The sequence below is a fragment of the Pyrus communis genome, chromosome 4 (assembly GCF_963583255.1).
Source record: "Pyrus communis chromosome 4, drPyrComm1.1, whole genome shotgun sequence".
In the NCBI taxonomy this organism is placed as follows: Eukaryota; Viridiplantae; Streptophyta; class Magnoliopsida; order Rosales; family Rosaceae; genus Pyrus; species Pyrus communis.
This window is the reverse complement of record NC_084806.1, coordinates 12,113,403-12,124,224: the sequence shown is the minus strand read 5'-3', so window position 1 is coordinate 12,124,224 and position 10,822 is coordinate 12,113,403. Positions and strand designations below refer to the sequence as shown.

At 34.6% G+C, this 10,822-nt stretch overlaps 1 pseudogene; it reads left to right on the top strand.

Moving 5' to 3' along the window:
* The first annotated feature begins 5,530 nt into the window (after positions 1-5,530).
* Positions 5,531-10,080, top strand: LOC137732702 (sugar transport protein 13-like; annotated as a pseudogene).
* Positions 10,081-10,822: the final 742 nt, after the last annotated feature.

The following is a 10,822-nucleotide window of genomic DNA, read 5'->3' as shown; positions in this document are numbered from 1 at the left end:
CAGGTTAGAACGCTTATGGGCTCCATTTCCTCCCTTAGATAGGTCTTGGCTTTGTTGATCTTGACAGAGTGGCTTCTAGCCTTCCCTACCACATATATGTTGGCATTTTGGGTGTTAATTTGTGTTATAATGTGCTTCAGGCATAGCAGTCTTCCCAGTAGGTCGAGCTTGATGATTTTTCATCAACAATTGATTCTACTTTTCAGCGAAAAGTAAAACAGAGATCAAATCTGAAAACTTAGTGAACTTATGAGACTTATATTGTTGTTACAGGACAATATTGGTAGCAGATAATGTCAAATAGATCTTCTCTAGGAGATCCTCTTCGGTCAAGTTCTAGTTACAGAACTTGAGAAGTGATCGGATTCGACAAACTTCATAATAATATTCATTCATAGACTTAAAGTCTTGGAAGCGCAAATGTTGTCAGTCGTGTCTTGCTTCATACAAGAAGATGTTCTTTTGGTGATCGAAGCAAAGCAACCCAAAGTGCTTGTGGATCTTCCTTAACAAGGTACTCGGTTTGCAATGCATCATGAATGTGTCTTCAGATGAAGACAATGGTAGTAGCTTTCTTAGCTTCGCTAATCGGGTTGTTCATCTCATCTTCAATGGCGGGACCCAAATTCTTTGCGGTGAGGTGGAGTTTCACATCTTGGATCCACTTAAGGTAGTTTCTTCCAGAGACCTCTAAAGTGGTGAAGTCGAGTTTGTTCAAATTTGACATGTCCATATCATAAAATAAATGGACAAGAATGTGGTTAGTGTAATGAAGAAAAAATCAATCGATTCACATGGGAGTAGAACATTCAGGTTCTAATAGACATTTAGTGGTTTAAAGTTCATGAAAAAACTTCGGGTTTTCAAGGGTGATGTTTATAAGGAAACTTCAAGTTTTTAAACAAGGCAAGTTTGAGAGGTCTTAGGTTAGATTCTCACCAAAGGGGAATTTGAACCACATTATAGTGTATATAATATCGATTGGTCAAAAAACAAAAAGCATATTTTTAGAAACTTCGGGTTTCGAAAGAATTATGAACTTCAGGTTCATGTGTTCTTGTAGACAAACACAAATATATATACAGAAATATGCAACAAGAAAAATGTGCAAATAGATCTTCAGGTTCTATTATAATAATTGAATTATTTTTTTGGACTTCAGGCCAAAATTAAAGTGTGGGTGAAAAATTATAAAACCCATATTGTCTAAAAAAAATAAATAATTAAGCTCGGGCCCATAAACATGGACCAAAGCCCACGGGTGGGCTAAGTGAATATGTCCCATGATACCCCGGCCCAAAATTAGGTAGGTTAATGGGTGGGTTGAAGCATAGAAAAGATGTAGGCTTTTTGGGCTATAGGAAACAGGCCCAATGTTGGGCAAGGTACATGAGAGCCCACTGAGGGGTGGGAATCCCTTGCTTCGCAGCGTGTTTGTACCTAGGGGACTCGATCTTATGCGTCATGCTACATGGAAACACCACAGTTATGCGAGGCTATGATCAAGTGCACCGACTCACTAGCTACTAGCTGAGATCTGGTGGGGTTCTGTGCACGGGGATACCATAGCCCTTTGGGTTGATGTCAATGCTGGACCGAGCCAACTCAATGGGCCGCTGCAGGTGAGCCCAAAAAGAAGGAAAAAAAATTTCCAGGTCGAGTAGAAACCAAGGTCCAACTGAGCTTGGGTTTCAGCCAAAAGAACACCCAGCGAAGCTGGGTGTGGTCACCGAGGACAAAGGCCAGCGCCACCACTTCAGGCGGTCGTGTTTGGACAAAATAACTCAGAACAAGTCACGGTTATGACATGGACCCTTGATTGTGTGACGGAGAAAGAAATCTCGACGTCTACAATCCAAGAAACCCTCGTATTCGAGTTAGGTTTTTGAAATCCATGGAGATTCATATGAATCTCTGCCAAAAACAAGGTCGGCGACGATTGCATGGTCGGTGACGACTGCAGGTCATCAACGATGGTAGTCGTGGTGGTTGGGCATGGCTATAGGCCATGTGTGTGATGTCGTGAAGGGGTCAGGGTTTTGGGCTGGGTTCTAGAAGCTCAAAGCTTCGGGCTAGGGCTTGGGTTTAAAGAACCCTAGAATTTTTTTTTTTTTTTTCAATTTCCAGATTAATTCAATGCATATTCAACAAATAATTTAATGCAGGGACAGATATTTGATGCAATTCATGGCAATATCAATTCACATAATTCAACAATTATGGCTATAATGCATACACAATTTATGTAGAATCTAAAATTCGAAAAAACTTGAAGTTGGGTCATGCATTATGATGAATGTTCATGCTATCAGGGCTGCAAAACTATTGAGATAAAAACCGTTATTTTGGAAGAACCTAATTCCATGATGATACTGATGAATTGGTTTAATGCAGAAAATGTCAATGTTAAGCGCAGCGGTAGGAGAGTGCTAATGACATGTTATGGTTCATTTTAATCTAACAAGGGAGAGAGGGGGCACACGACAGAGAGAGTAGGGGGAAGTGATGTGTTTGTAGGGTTATGTGGAGGATGTGTTATTCCCCTATGCAGTGCCTTTATTTTTAGTAAGAAGGGAATGATGAATCTTTCTCCCCCAAGGAATACAATTATACAAGTCATAATAGGAAAGAATAACTAGTATCAAATATAATCTAGGATTTGCACAATCACACTTAAATACAATGTTTATAACAAAATCACCCTCCATTAGTCTGTAAGAGCTTTTTCTCTCTCTCTATCTCTCTCTAAAAGCATTTTAGGGTTTGGGATTGAGAGGGTGAAGTTTTTATTTATTTATTATTATTATTATTATTATTATTATTATTATAATATAAGATTGAAGCGAAGTCATGGTGGTTTGGTTGTTGCTAATGTAGGGTGTATTTATAAATTTTAATTCAATCCTTTAATGATAATTGCATAATAGGTAAAAATGATAATTTACATTATAATCATAAGTTGAGTTGAGAGATACATGTTTCGAATAAAATTTCTCTTGTAATAATAATGCTCGCAGACCATCGCTAATAAGAGAACTAGGCACGTAAAGATTTGTGGTTTTTTTTTTTTTTTGTCAAAAAAAGATTTATGTTCCTTTATATTGGAGGATGTCAAACATAATAAATGAATGATTAATTATTTTTTTGTTTTTTTAAAATACGCATTAAATATTGAAACAAAAATCAAATTGTTGCAATCCTATTTGTTCAGGAATGTGATTGTGTAATCTTATCATATCTGGAATATTCTTGTGGATTCTATCATATCTCTTAGACTATATATTATCCTATTAGAGTCTTAATCATATCGGGCAAGGAATCTACTTTCTATACTACTATAAATAAAAGCAAATTTCATGAAATACATACCTCACAATTACAACTCTCTCTTTCTCTCTACTATCGCTGCAATGATTTAGTAAATTAGACCTACAATACAAATAAGAAATTTTAATATTTATGCTGCTATGGAATTCTAGTGAAGGGCTAAAATAAAAAATTTAGGAGGTTTATTTAATTGGGATTTTGAGATAGTTTAATTCTTTTAATAAATCTAAGGGTATTCAATTAGGATTCTAAGTGATTCTCTGAAATTTTACGTGTATTCAATCAACATTTTAAGATAGAAATCCGGGTGTATTCAATTAGGAGGGTGTATTCAATTGAGATTTTGAGAGATTTTAATTCTTTTAATGAATTTAGGGGTATGCAATCAAGATTTTATGTGACTCTCTGAAATTCAAGTGTTTTCAATTATGATTTTAAGATAGTTTATTAAAATTTTTAGAAATCCGGGTGTATTCAATTAAGATTTTAAAGAAGTTTATAACATTTTAGGTGTATTTAATTAGAATTGATTTTTTAACCACATCAAATGGACTTGTGGTAAGGGCGCATATTGCTGCTCCCAAAATAAACAAAAAAATGTGGGAGGTCTCGAGTTCGATTCTCTAAGCTGGTGAGTTTGTTTGACTATGGGCACAGGCAGCGAAAAATTCTCCACAGCCTCTCCGGGCTTGGAATGGGTGGATAACCGTGACTTGCCACCAATTGCCCCCTTTTTTGAAAAAAAAATTTTGTAGTGTATTTTAAGCATTCACGAATCTCACATCTCCCAATGAGATTTCGAGAGAATTGAATCAAAATTTTACATGAGATATCTACAAATCAATTAAACTTCATAAAAATCTATGGATTTATAAATCCATTAAAATCTCTCAAATTCTCAATTGAATACACAACCTTTAGAATTTTACAAAAAGTTTATAACATTCCAAGTATAATTGAACAGTAGAATTTTGATTAGGTTTTAATCTCTTAGAAATCTGGGTGTATTCAATTAAGATTTTAAAAAAGTTTATAAAAATATATGGAGATGATTCTTAATAGTGATATTATGGAGCATGGGGTTCGCTTGGTGGTGGAATCAGATTCAAAAGGTTTGATCCAAATGCTTAACGAGGAGATCACGACTGATGTGACACTTGATATTTATTTCCAAGGTATTTGGAGGATGGCAAGTTTGTTCCAGTTGGTGAGGTTTTGTTTTACCCATCGGCAATGCAATCATGCGGCGGCGACGCACGTGATTAAGCATGGTGGGAATTTTGACTGGGATGAATTGATAAATGTAGTAGGACTTCTATATCAACCTCAAACAATAACAATGCACAATTTTTATTTTCGATTACTAACGAGATCACTCAATAGAGAATTGACTTGCGTTAAGTACAAATTACAACATAAAGAAAAAGAAACTGTAAAAGCTTTTTATTTAATTTTAATTTTTTTTTTGAACAAACTGTAAAAGCTATTTAAAACTACAGTTTAGTTATAATTTTCTCAACTTCTATCTGAGAGGTTTCGAGTTTGAAGGATCTGAGAGGCAAATTCAAATTTTCCTCTTCAATATGGCTGTTAAAAAATTCAAACAAAATCTAGCCTCTAGTCGCTCTTGTACTTGAAGATGACTAAAATTTAAATGAAATCCTATGACCGGTGAGCAACATAATATTGTTAATCCAATGCCCTTAATTAGCGCAGCTTTATAAGGATAAATGTTGCACATAAAGTAACAAAAATTTTGATTCACCCTAATTAACTTCCTACAATATTATCTAGAAAGAGGCTGGACATATTATGGCCTAATTTGGGATTATTCAATTTCCACAAAAATCCTTTTTGTTTATTAGGTAAATAGTTATTTAAAAATCCGTGTCATATTTTAGACTGGATCATTATCCAATATTGTTGACTAGTTTATACAAGTACATCTCGCTGACCAACAACATCATCAAGAATGATTACCAACCATAGATCATGCCATGTGGCAGTATACTGACCGTGAACGGACTAAAAATCCTCCATTCTCCATGTCGTTCACTTTCTGTTGCCTTCAAGCTGTCTACGTATAAATAAAGCCTCTCGTAATAATGTAAACCTCATTGCAGTCTCTTCCTCATTCGATCCCGGTCACCCAGACGTCTTTACCTAAGTCTGAGGGAGAAGTAGAGAAGTAGAGAAATCAATCATGGCCGGAGGCCTTGGAGCGCCTGACTTCCGGCGGCCGAGACTTTGAGGCAAAGATCACGACAGTTGTGATCATTTCTTGTATATTGGCCACCAGTGGAGGCCTCATGTTTGGTTATGATGTTGGCATTTCAGGTACGTGTGTAAGTCGTGACGCCCTTTCACTAGTACAAATCTGGCCTAAGGCCATGGGTTGTCTATGACAAATTTGTGTCTCATGATGCACATTTTATGCCTTTTATCTTTTTGATAATCGAACTTTGGGAGTGAGCATTACGCATTCTTTGATGAGTGTTTGGTAGTAGCTTGGGATGTTAATTAGAACTCCGAGTAACACCATATGGCCGATTCAATCCAATCCTATAAAGTTTAATTGGATTTGATTTATTGGCTCGTTGATTATTATGAATGTGAATTTGTTTTTTCCTTCATCTCAATGACATCTTCTAGAATTGGAAAAATATTGTCCTTGGACCAAAAGACAGTTGGTGAATGAATGTTAAATTCTTTTATTGGTAAAAATGAAAGTGAAACTGAAAAGTTATAACTAAATTTTAGTGCTGCTATATGCATTGCTCTATATTTTTCACCCACCTTATATGTATTCCTCAATCACATTTTAACTAATATGCATGGGGTGAGGAAATAAAATATGTGAGTGGACATAATAACACTCATAAGTTTAATCAAAATGACTCAATTCAAGGGCGAAAAACTAATCAAACTGACTGATCTAATTGCACTTGTTATCCTTAGTTAGGGCTTGAGTTCTCTGTGTAATTCAACATTGTGCTGTTTTCCAATGTCATAATGCCTTTTATTGACTAGGAAACTTGTGCGGAAAATGAATATATGGGTACTAAAATCCATGAATTGTTATAAGGGAAAATTAATTAGAATTCCCTACAGTTTTTCTATATCATTTAGATTAAATATCTGTGCCTTTTTAAAATTTGATTAAAGTGCTTTGACCAATAGTCACCTTTATTTTTTTAAATTAAAATAAATTTTGAATTTATCTTTTTATCTGCAGGATGCATTTTTTCTTATTTAATGGAGATTTTAGTAATTAAACTATATTTTCTCTTTTTCCAAATATGTTTTTTTATGCAAACAATTTAATATTATTTCTTTTTTTCAAATAGTTGCTGATCAACATAAAAGCTCCGTGTAATTTTTTCAATTTTTTTTGTGAAATTATATTTTTTTTGTTGTTTCTTTAAGTATATTTGTTGACGAATTATTATTAAGTACAATATATTACGTGTATTAGCTGTGGGTACACTTGAATTTACAAAAATCATTAATTGGTACGTTTATATGCAATTTTGGTACGTTTGATTTGATACATATTGTTAATATTGGTACATTATTTTTATTTTGATACGTTTTATTTTGTACACATTGTGTATTGGTATGTTTATACTATTCTCAATCCTATTTTCTCTTAACGTACTAAAAGAAAAACTCATTTCGGTACATTTGATTTTGGGTGATTTAAATATATTTTAAACTATTTTGAAAAGAAAATATCTTCAATCGTAGATAATTATTGCTAAATTGTAACATTATTGTGAAAATAAATTGAATCTAACCAATTTTTTTTTTTTTTTTTTTACAATTATCTCTAACGGAAGAGAGTGTAATCAAAGGGCTAGATTATAGGAAATTTGTTACAATATAATGTGCATATAGCACCAAAATTATGACAAATTTTTTTTAATCAAATCACTAAAAAGCATGAATGTTTGATCTAGAAAATTCAAAATTGAGGAACCTATATCAAAAGATCCCTTGTTATAATCACTAATATAGTTGGATTGGATTTAATTTATTTTTAAGAGACGAGAATTCATTGGATTACATATTCTCAAAATCGATTGGTTCTAAATGTTAACAGGCAATATTAAAGGCACCGATCACATTTTTTCGCTACTCTTACTCCAAAAGAAAAAAATATATATATGAATTGTTATAATCGCTAAAATAGTTGGATTGGATTTAATTTATCTTTAAGAGACACAAGACTTTATTGGATTAAATCTAGAATTCTCAAAATTGATTGGTTCTAAATGGTAACAGGCAATATTAAAGGCACCGATCACATTTTTTCGCTGCTCAATTACTCCAAAAAAAAAAAAAAAAAAAAAAAACATGAGTTTCATTGTGAGCTCATGTTTAAATAAATGACAAATGCATGGTGAATAAAAATGAAATTATTTAGTTTGCATAGCATTACTAATTAAGTGATAGTGGTGAGAAAAAGTTACCATTATCATCTGCTCGTTTAAACGGCCTATAGATAAATTGGTTCTCAAAATTGTTTCTAAGCTCCTTTAATCAATATGAGAATTTACTGTGCAGCACAAAAGTGAAGCTGATTTGGTTGGCTTCACCTCAATCTAGTTTATCGCTGAAATTTAGTTTCCCCTTAATGGATTCCATGAATCATTTTATAGCTACACTTTTACACAGATTCTGTTCAGAAAACAATAAGCATTCTTCTAATTTTAATTTTCATTTTAAATATTGGTATAATATTGTGAATTTGGTGCAGGGGGTGTTACATCCATGCCCGAGTTCCTGAAGAAATTCTTCCCAGTTGTCTATCAGAAAACTCAACAGAAAGGACTTGACAGCAATTGCTGCAAGCCTACAACTATTCACTTCTTCACTCTACCTCGTTGCTTTAGCATCAACCTTTGCTGCATCGTACACAACCCGAACCCTAGGCCGAAAACTAACCATGTTGATTGCTGGGGTTTTCTTTATACTTAATTGGAACAGTTTTCAATGCTGCAGCTCAGAACCTTCTAATGCTTATTATTGGGAGGATTTTACTTGGATGTGGCGTTGGCAACCAGGTATCTTAAGTTTCAATTTTATCTCCAACTACCACTGATAGTAGTATTTTGTTTTGAACCTAGCATGTTTGGGAGTGGTTTTGTAGCAAACACTCTTGTTGGGATGATTTCATTAGCGCATAATTTTTTTTTATCAAACCAACACTAATATTAGATACTTCTCCAGAAAGTGCTTTTACAACCAATAAACATTTAATTTCTTTCTCGACAAACCCTGTCAAAAACACTTTTAATTAGCTACAGGAAGGCACTGCATAACTGGCCCTAAAATGCATAAACGTACGAGCACATATATGCAACATGTTATAAACCCATAATTTTATTTTTGATCATGTTGTATTTTCTGTGCATATATCAGGCCGTGCCACTGTTCCTTTCCGAGATTGCGCCTACAAGAATTCGTGGGGCACTTAACATACTCTTCCAGCTCAATGTCACCATAGGCATTCTTTTTGCAAACCTTATCAACTATGGAACTTCCAAGTAAGTCCAATATTGCACCTTAATTTCACAAGAATATGAAGTCATAAATAGTACTTAATGATATGATGAGTAGGTGTTTAATATATTTCGCTAAGCTAAAATGTACATGTGGTTTTTATTTTGGACGGGTACAGTAATTATAATGCATTTTTGCTCCACAGAATTGCAGGGGGATGGGGATGGAGGCTATCATTGGGTTTGGCTGGCATTCCTGCAGCTATGCTAACCTTGGGTTCTCTCATAGTGGTAGACACCCCTAATAGTTTGATTGCTCGTGGTAAGTTGGATGAAGGCAAAGCAGCTCTTAAAAAGATAAGAGGTGTTGACAATGTGGAACCAGAATTCTTAGAAATCGTTGAAGCAAGTCGTGTGGCTAAAGAAGTGAAGAATCCCTTCCAAAATCTCCTTAAGCGTAGGAACACGCCTCAGCTAGTCATTGCTGTTATGATGCTGGTCAATAATTGATAAATTATTTCATCTTCGTTTATTTTATAAAACATACAAATTAGTTTATTCTGATATTCTCATTTAGTTAATGTGTTAATGTTTTGTACAGGTGTTCCAACAATTCACTGGCATCAATGCAATCATGTTCTACGCTCCAGTTTTGTTCCAAACCGTGGGATTCAGGAGTGATGCTTCCCTCTACTCAGCTGTTATAACAGGAGCTGTCAATGTCCTTTCAACCGTTGTATCAATCTACTTTGTTGACAAAGCCGGTCGTCGCGTGCTCTTGTTAGATGCCGGTGTCCAAATGTTTCTTTCTCAATTGGTCGTTGCAATAGTGATGGGACTCAAAGTCCAGGACAACTCTAACAACCTTACCCCAGGCTTGGCCGTACTTGTGGTGGTTATGGTTTGCAGTTTTGCGTCGTCCTTTGCATGGTCCTGGGGACCTCTTGGGTGGTTGATCCCTAGCGAGACATTCCCGCTAGAGGCTCGCTCAGCCGGCCAGAGTGTGGCTGTGTGCATCAACATGCTTTTCACCTTTATTATAGCACAAGCCTTCCTCTCACTGCTTTGCCACACGAAGTTTGGCATTTTCTTGTTCTTCACTGCTTGGGTACTTGTCATGACAATCTTTGTCACGTTCTTAATTCCTGAAACCAAGGGTGTCCCGATGGAAGAGATGACAGAAAGAGTCTGGAAACAAGATTGGTTCTGGAAGAGATTTATGGACGACGGCACCAGGGGGCGTGCTTGAACTCGTCTCTGTATGACTATAGACTTAAAAGTTCATTTTACCAATTTCCAGAGTTATCCAAGCCATCAAGTAAACAGTTTTTTTTTTATTTTTAATTTTTTTTTTATCTTATTTATTCGCAATACCTCTTGAAACTTGACTTCAATCCTACTTCTTCTTAACGTTTAACATTTTGCCACTTAACTCCCTTTGAAATTTGACATTCATCCCACTTAACAAAATTAAGCTTAATTGTTGTTATTATTGTTTAGCTAGATTTTGTCAATTTCATCAAAAAAGTTGACGTGGCTTATAAATATGTGCATGGTTTCCAAGTGTCAGTCTAGGGGATGAGTCGTATTTTGTGGGAATATTTCAAACATAAAGTAAGAGATTAAGTGGTGGAGAAAAATGGAATAAAACTAACAATTGTGTCTCTTGGTTAATGGCCCTTGCTTCTCCTTTTGGACGAACTGAGGACATTGGGCTAAATGTTCAAAAATGAAAAAAAAAAAAAAAAATCTTATTTGCCTTAAAGCTCATTTACAATTGAGGGCTGGATTATAATTTTATGGAGTCCATTAGGTCATTATTTGGCCTAAAGGTAAGTGATTATAACAACATGATAATAGAAATGGTGATAATAATAATCATTGCATTATGATGGATGGTAGATTATATCATCAGAGAATTAAAAAAAATGAAATTCAATAAAATCTTAAAGGAAGCGGTTTTGCTATAACAAAAATCATTTCATAAATGC